We start from the raw sequence: 6,822 nt of genomic DNA on the forward strand, positions 1-6,822 counted from the left end.
GAGCTGGAGAAAGGGAGGCCCAGAGCCAGAGCCCGGCCCAAGTCTGTCTTTTACGACTTTGTCTTCTTATTATCTTGGTAACAGGGCTCTTTTATTAGCTTGCCGTCTCCTGCCAACTTGATGAAATCTCCATTATGTTTTATAGCTCAAAATAAGAGGATAAGAGAAGGTTTTAACCAGCAGACCGATCTCGTCTTCGTTTTGGGAGCCTGTCTCCCTGCCCCCTCTCTCTCCGTGCGGGGTGGAGATGGACTCTTTGGCGTGTCCCAGGTCACTGTGCATTTTCTCTTTGCCAGGAAGAGGGGCATTTATCTTGTGCTTCGCGATTCTGCATGCTGGGTCTCGCACGTGGGCACCCTCTGTTTGGAAGCCCACCCATGACTACTGCTGCCTTGTGCTGTGTTTTCCAGGGCTGTGCCAATGAAGCCGTGTGAGAGGCCAGGGGCAGTCGTGTCTCTGCAGATGAGAACAATCCCAGACACGCAGACAGTCACGTGCGGAGGACTCCAAGTATTTCCACCTGTCTTTGCAGAATTTAGAGAAAGAGCAAATAAGCATGACCCCCCTGGCTGCATTTTCGGACATCTTACTGCTAAGGAGCTGTTGGGCAAATGGCCGAAGCTCTCCACTGGTGACGTTTGCTGCTGTTGTCTGCTCCCATGTCTCTGCCGCCCCCTGACATTGACTGGCCGGTCAGGGTCGCAGAAGGAGGTCCGCAGCTGCCCGCACCGCCTGCGCCGCCCGCCTCCCTGCGCTCTCCCCCCAGCCCCTGCTCCAGCTGCACCCTCCTCTCTGGCATGGAAGCTCCCCCACCCCCAGCCTCCTTTGGGTTCTCCTCCCAACATCAGCCTCTGACAGGCGGTCCCCCTGCCGGGAATCTCTCTTCTTCATTTCTTCATCACTTTTCGGATCCATGTAGGCCTCCCTGCCACACGCAACTGGAGCACCCCAGGCCTCTCGTTTCCTAATGTGGTAAGGCTTGGCCCCCACGGACAGTGGGCTTCATGGGACAGTGGCCATCTGGCTGTGGCTGTTGCTGTATTCTGCCACTTTGCTGGGTCACGGCACTTTGAGCAGCCAATTCTCCAAATTATCAATTTATCCAAAGGTTTCCTAGAAATGAGTTGAAAAGTTAGTGGTAACTTGTGTTTCAGCAAAGACACAAACAATTCAGTCATTACAATGACAGTGTCTTAGGGAGTTTGAATCTGGGGTGTCATGTGGGTTGGCAGAGTCACCAGTGGCTTAGAGATGTCAGAGTGGGGGCTGGCGCTGTGGCGCAGAGGTTAAGCCTCTGCCTACAGTGCAGGCATCCCATATGGGTGCTGGTTCGAGTCCCGGCTGCTCCACTTCTGATCTAGCTCTCTGCTATGGCTTGGGAAACCAGTAGAAGATGGTCCAGGTGCTTGGGCCCCTGCACCTGCGTGGGAGACCTGGAAGAAGCTCCTGGCTCCTGGCTTTGGATTAGCACAGCTCCAGCCATTGCAGCCATTTGGGGGAGTGAACCAGTGGATGGAAGACTTTTCTCTCTGTCTTTCCCTCTCACTGTCTGTAACTCTATCTCTCAAATAAATAAGTAAAATCTATAAAAAAAAAAAAAAGAAATGTCAGAGTGGTTTGTAACTTGAGTTTGAACACATTTCTACTTGGTCAACTTGCCCTTCTTGTCTTTCTATTAGTCTTAATTGTCTTCATCCAGGGAGGTTTTTAAAAAAATTATTTTTATTTATTTGCGAGAGAGAGAGAGATCGATCTTCTATCCATTGGTTCAACCCCAAATGACCAAAATGGCCAGATCTTGGCCAGGCTGAACCCAGGACCTTGGAACTCCATCCTGGTCTCCCACATGGGTGCAGGGGCTCAAGCACTTGGGCCATCTTCCGCTGATTCCCCAGATGCATTAGCAGGGAGCAGGATTGGAAGTAGAGCAGCAGGGACTCGAACCTGTGCTTTGTTATGGGATGCTGGCATTGTGAGCGGCAGCTTAACCCACTGCACCCCAACACTGGCCCCGAATTATTGTTCTTGAGGATGAGAGAGAGAGAGAGAGAGAGAGAAGTTGATTTTCCAGATAGTTTGCAACACCGGGTCAAACAACAATGTGCATGACGTGACAGACACCTGAGTGCTGTTCACAATGGTACACAAACGTGCAGCTCACCCGCACAGCATCAGGCTTCCACGTGACTCACACGTTGCAATGAAAGAGAGCAGTGGAGTCACCTCGAGCTGCTGGCTATTTGCAGAAAGAATCCAGACTTGCCCTTGTCGGGCGAAATACAAACGTGCTTTGTGGTTCAGACGCCTGGGGATTTCTCAGAGGGTCAGTGTTTTACATGCAAGTGGATCGGCTTTTCCTAAGTGCATGTTTAGTTGTCCAGGATTTGAGGGCATGAACATGAGGGAACTTTCATTTGGTGGAAGGACTCAGGTCCTGCACTGGGAGCCTGAGGGTGCAGCACCCATGGGTGCACTGTCAGGGTGGAGGAGCGCAGACACTGGTGTAAACTTCCCTGTGTAGCACCTGCAGTTCTGCCACTCTCTCTCCTGCAAGGGACAGTGGATGAATTAAAACAAGGAGTGGCATCGTGTACTGGAAATGCGTGGAAGAGACGGGCACGTGTGCCTTCCACGAAGTCCTTAACACTTTGGAGTAAAATACCTAACATTCAAAGTACACAAAAGCTATTGTGTTAAAACGTATATTAGGTGAGACAACTTGTTAATATGTGTTGTAGATAGCTCAACGAAAATAATTTGTGGTCAAAGATTTGCGGTACTGGTCATTAGAAGTATTTCTAAATTCATGATTTCCTATTTAGAAAGCACTGATGTGGGCTGATTGCCTTAGCTTTGGCACCAGTGGTTGAGACGCCACGACGCCACGTGGGATGCCCGTGCCCCACACCAGAGTGCCTGGTTCCAGTCCCAGCTGCTCAGCTTCCCATCCAGCTCTCTGCTAATGGACACTCTATGAGATAGCAGGTGGTGGCTCAAGTATGTGGGTCCCTGCCTCCCACGTGGGAAACCCCTAACCTCAGCTGTTGTGGACATTTTGGAGAAGTGAACCAGAGGATGGAGTACCTCTCTCTGTCCTTGTCTCTGCCTTTCAAATAACAATTTTTAAAAAATAAAGCCAGCGCTGGCATGTGGCAGATGGGTGGCAGTGTTTGTTGAGTAAATGATTAAACTCTACTGTGAGGTCAGTATTGGCCTTGTACACCGCCCTCACAAGCTAATTTGTGCACTACATTCTGGGCAGGGACCAACAAGGGCAAAGGACCCAAACAAGACTGCGCGGCATCCTCGGGTGTCCTCAGTCCCAGAGGTGTGAGTCCACAGAGGTGTGAGTACCCTCAGAGGTGTGAGACCACAGAGGTGAGAGTCCACAGAGGTGTGAGTCCACAGAGGTGTGAGTCCACAGAGGTGTGAGTACCAGAGAGGTGAGAGTACCAGAGAGGTGAGAGTCCCCTCAGAGGTGTGAGTCCCCTCAGAGGTGAGAGTCCACAGAGGTGTGAGTCCACAGAGGTGTGAGTACCAGAGAGGTGAGAGTCCCCTCAGAGGTGTGAGTCCCCTCAGAGGTGAGAATCCACAGAGGTGAGAGTCCACAGAGGTGTGAGACCACAGAGGTGTGAGACCACAGAGGTGTGAGTCCCCTCAGAGGTGAGAGTCCACAGAGGTGAGAGTCCACAGAGGTGTGAGTCCACAGAGGTGTGAGTCCCCTCAGAGGTGTGAGTCCCCTCAGAGGTGTGAGACCACAGAGGTGTGAGTCCACAGAGGTGTGAGTCCCCTCAGAGGTGTGAGTCCCCTCAGAGGTGTGAGTCCACAGAGGTGTGAGTCCACAGAGGTGTGAGTCCCCTCAGAGGTGTGAGTCCCCTCAGAGGTGTGAGCCACAGAGGTGTGAGACCACAGAGGTGGGTGTCCCCTCAGAGGTGTGAGTCACCTCAGAGGTGTGAGTACCACAGAGGTGTGAGTCCACAGAGGTGTGAGACCACAGAGGTGTGAGTCCACAGAGGCGTGAGTCCCCGAGGGCTGCAGGACTTGTTTTCAAGATGGTGGAGAACAAACTGCAGTCCTGTAACTCAAACCCCAGCATCGTCAGCAATGAGCAGCCCTACCCCAGCCTGCTGCCAAGGCGTGCTAGCTGAATATCAGTGCCATTCCTCACGGCCAGGTTTTCTTTTTTCTTCCCTCCCTCCCTGCCTCCCTTCTTCCCTCCACTCCCCTTCCCTCCCTTTCCTTCTTTTTTTAATGATTTATTTATTTATTTATTTATTTGAAAGTCAGAGTTAGAGAGAGAGAGAGAGAGAGAGAGAGAGAGATCTTCCATTTCCTGGCTCACTCCCCAGATGCTCCTAACAGTTGGGGCTGGACCAGGCTGAAGCCAGGAGGCAGGGACTTCCTCCCTGTCTCCCACGTGGGTGCAGGGCCCCAACTAGTTGAGCCACCTGCTGCTGCTTTCCCAGGCCGTTAGCAGGGAGCTGGATCGGAAGCGGAGCAGCCGGAACTGGCACCACAGGGGATGTTGACGTTGCAGGTTGTGGCTTCACCGATTATACCACGATACCGGTCCCAGCTTTGATTTTCTTGGACAATTTTGGTAAGAGATTTTAACCATTATTCAAAGGGGAAGATTGGACCACGCCTTAATCCGTGTTCATAATCCTTGTTTTACAGAACCTGAGAGCACATGCGGAAGAGGTGCGAGTGTCTTTTTAAAAAGATTCCTTCATTCATCATCCATTTGAAAGGCAGAGCAACAGAGAGGGAGGGAGGGACAGAGATCTTCCATCCGTTGGTCCATTCCCCAAACGGCTGGCGACCCAGGCAGTGGCTTAACCGCTGTGCCAGAAGGCCAGACCCACAAAATGCCATTTAAGATGCGGCTTCAGTTCCGGTGGCGGTGACCAAGTGAATGCACACGACCAGCTGTGCTGGAGGCGGCGCTGAATTCAGGCTCCTAAATGCTAAGTCTTTGGCATCCTCTGTCCTTTCCAAGCCTGTCTCAGATGCAGAAGCAGCATCCTGCACCGGCCCGTCACTGACACCTGGCGGCGTGGTCCTGCTGCGCTCCCACGGGGAAGGCCACGGATCGGCATGGAATGACAGCCCCTGGTTCCCGGCCTACCAGGGCCCACCTTAGAGAAGAGGTGTGGCTAAGGCACTCACAGGCCCTGTTTGCTGCAGATCACAGAGAAAGCATGAAAAGAAACCCTCTTGTAAGAGCACTACCTGGCAGTGTCTCAAGGTTGGGGAGTGTAATAAAATGAACCATGTTTGATGCTGGCATTGAGCTTGGCCTGGGTACATCCGGGTTCCAGTGTGGGCTCTGCTGTTTGTGGATCTCATGTCTGTTTCCTCATCTGTAAGTGGAGATAACTGCTAACACGTGCTGCTGTGAACTGATGGCACACTCTGGAACAGTTTCCGGAAGGGTCCAGGATCTGCAGAGGGAGGGGCAGCTCCCGGGGGCCACAGGAGCAGGAAGCCTTGTCCATTATGGGCCGAGAGAGGGAACCGTCAGTGAGAGGCACGCTGCGGGGGAGGGGCTCCAGTAGGAGGTGGGGATGTTGGGGGTGGAACACGGCCCCTTCTAAACAATGGTCTCAGAGGGACAGAGCCTAGGAGAGCAGTGCTTTGACCCAGTGGTCGACTAGGGGAGCCTACGTGTGCGTCTCCGACCAGCTCCACGTCGGTGACGCCTGAAGCCCCTGTGTGCAGGTATTTTTACCGTGGGACCGATGAGCATCATGGATCAGGCTGTGTTTGTCCTGGAGAGCTGGCTGCTGACCGTCGGCCAGGGCACTGCTGCCTTGACCTGTGCCCTGTTCTTCCCCTTCCCACTGGTTAAGTCCAAGCAGAGGCACAGGGCAAGAGAAGAGGGGACGCGGTCTCACGGCTCAGACTGCAGGGTGCAGCACGGGGTGGGGGCAGAGTGGAGAAGGGTGGGGGGAGGGCAGACCCCCAGCACACGTCCATGGAGCCGTGGCATTCTGTGCAGCAGCGGTGCAAGGGCGCCCAGCAAGCACTGGTGTGCTTCCGCACGCGTTTGCTCGGGGTCTGTGCCGCCGCGGAGTGGGCGGAGCGCTCCGTTCTCGTCTGGTCCCCGGGCCACCGGAGTGAAGCGCGGCTCATCCCGGTCAGAGCCCAGCGAGGCTCTGGTGACAGATCCGAGAGCAGCCCTCAGGGCGGCAGGGGCTCTGTGCTGTGCGCGCCTGTCTCTCTCCCGGAGGAGGAACTTCCAGCTGGGACTTCCACAGTGACCTGGTTCGCAGCCGCCATTGCAGCAAGGCCTGGTCACGCGGCTTAAGCTGTGGCCCAGGAGAGGAGGCGCTGGGTGGCATCTGCTGTGCCAATGACAAGAGCGTGCCGGGATTGGTCCAGCAGAATGCATCAGGCCCCGCCCTTGCCCCGCCCCTGCTACCTGGACTGCAGGGCACCACGTCTGGGTACCCGGGGGCTGGCAGCATGTTGACATGTTGGGGGAGCCTCCTCTCTGAGGGTCCTGTACAGCAGAGACACCGGGGGAGCCTGCACCACCCCCACGGCACTTGCTTTCCACAGAAAGAATAGAGGACTACCAATCCTAGGCTTTAATTTTTTAAAAAAATTTATTCTAGTGGAAGAGAGACAGAGAGAGGGAGAGCAAGACAGAGGACTGTCTTGCCATCTGCTGGTTCACTCCCAAATGCCTGCAGCAGCGGCAGGTGCCAGGTGGAAATCGAGAGCCGGGACCCCCAGGTCTCCTGCATGGGTGGCAGGGACCCAACTACGTGGGCCATCGCGGATGCCACCCATGGTGCACACTAGCAGGAAGCCGGA

At 54.3% G+C, this 6,822-nt stretch overlaps 1 long non-coding RNA gene across 1 annotated transcript; it reads left to right on the forward strand.

The window, feature by feature from the left end:
- The first annotated feature begins 410 nt into the window (after positions 1 to 410).
- LOC127487565 (uncharacterized) lies at positions 411 to 5,289 on the forward strand. Its single transcript, XR_007914504.2, has 2 exons — positions 411 to 972; positions 4,678 to 5,289. It is a non-coding gene; the product is annotated as an uncharacterized lncRNA (long non-coding RNA).
- Positions 5,290 to 6,822: the final 1,533 nt, after the last annotated feature.

This window comes from Oryctolagus cuniculus, chromosome 15 (assembly GCF_964237555.1).
Source record: "Oryctolagus cuniculus chromosome 15, mOryCun1.1, whole genome shotgun sequence".
In the NCBI taxonomy this organism is placed as follows: domain Eukaryota; kingdom Metazoa; phylum Chordata; class Mammalia; order Lagomorpha; family Leporidae; genus Oryctolagus; species Oryctolagus cuniculus.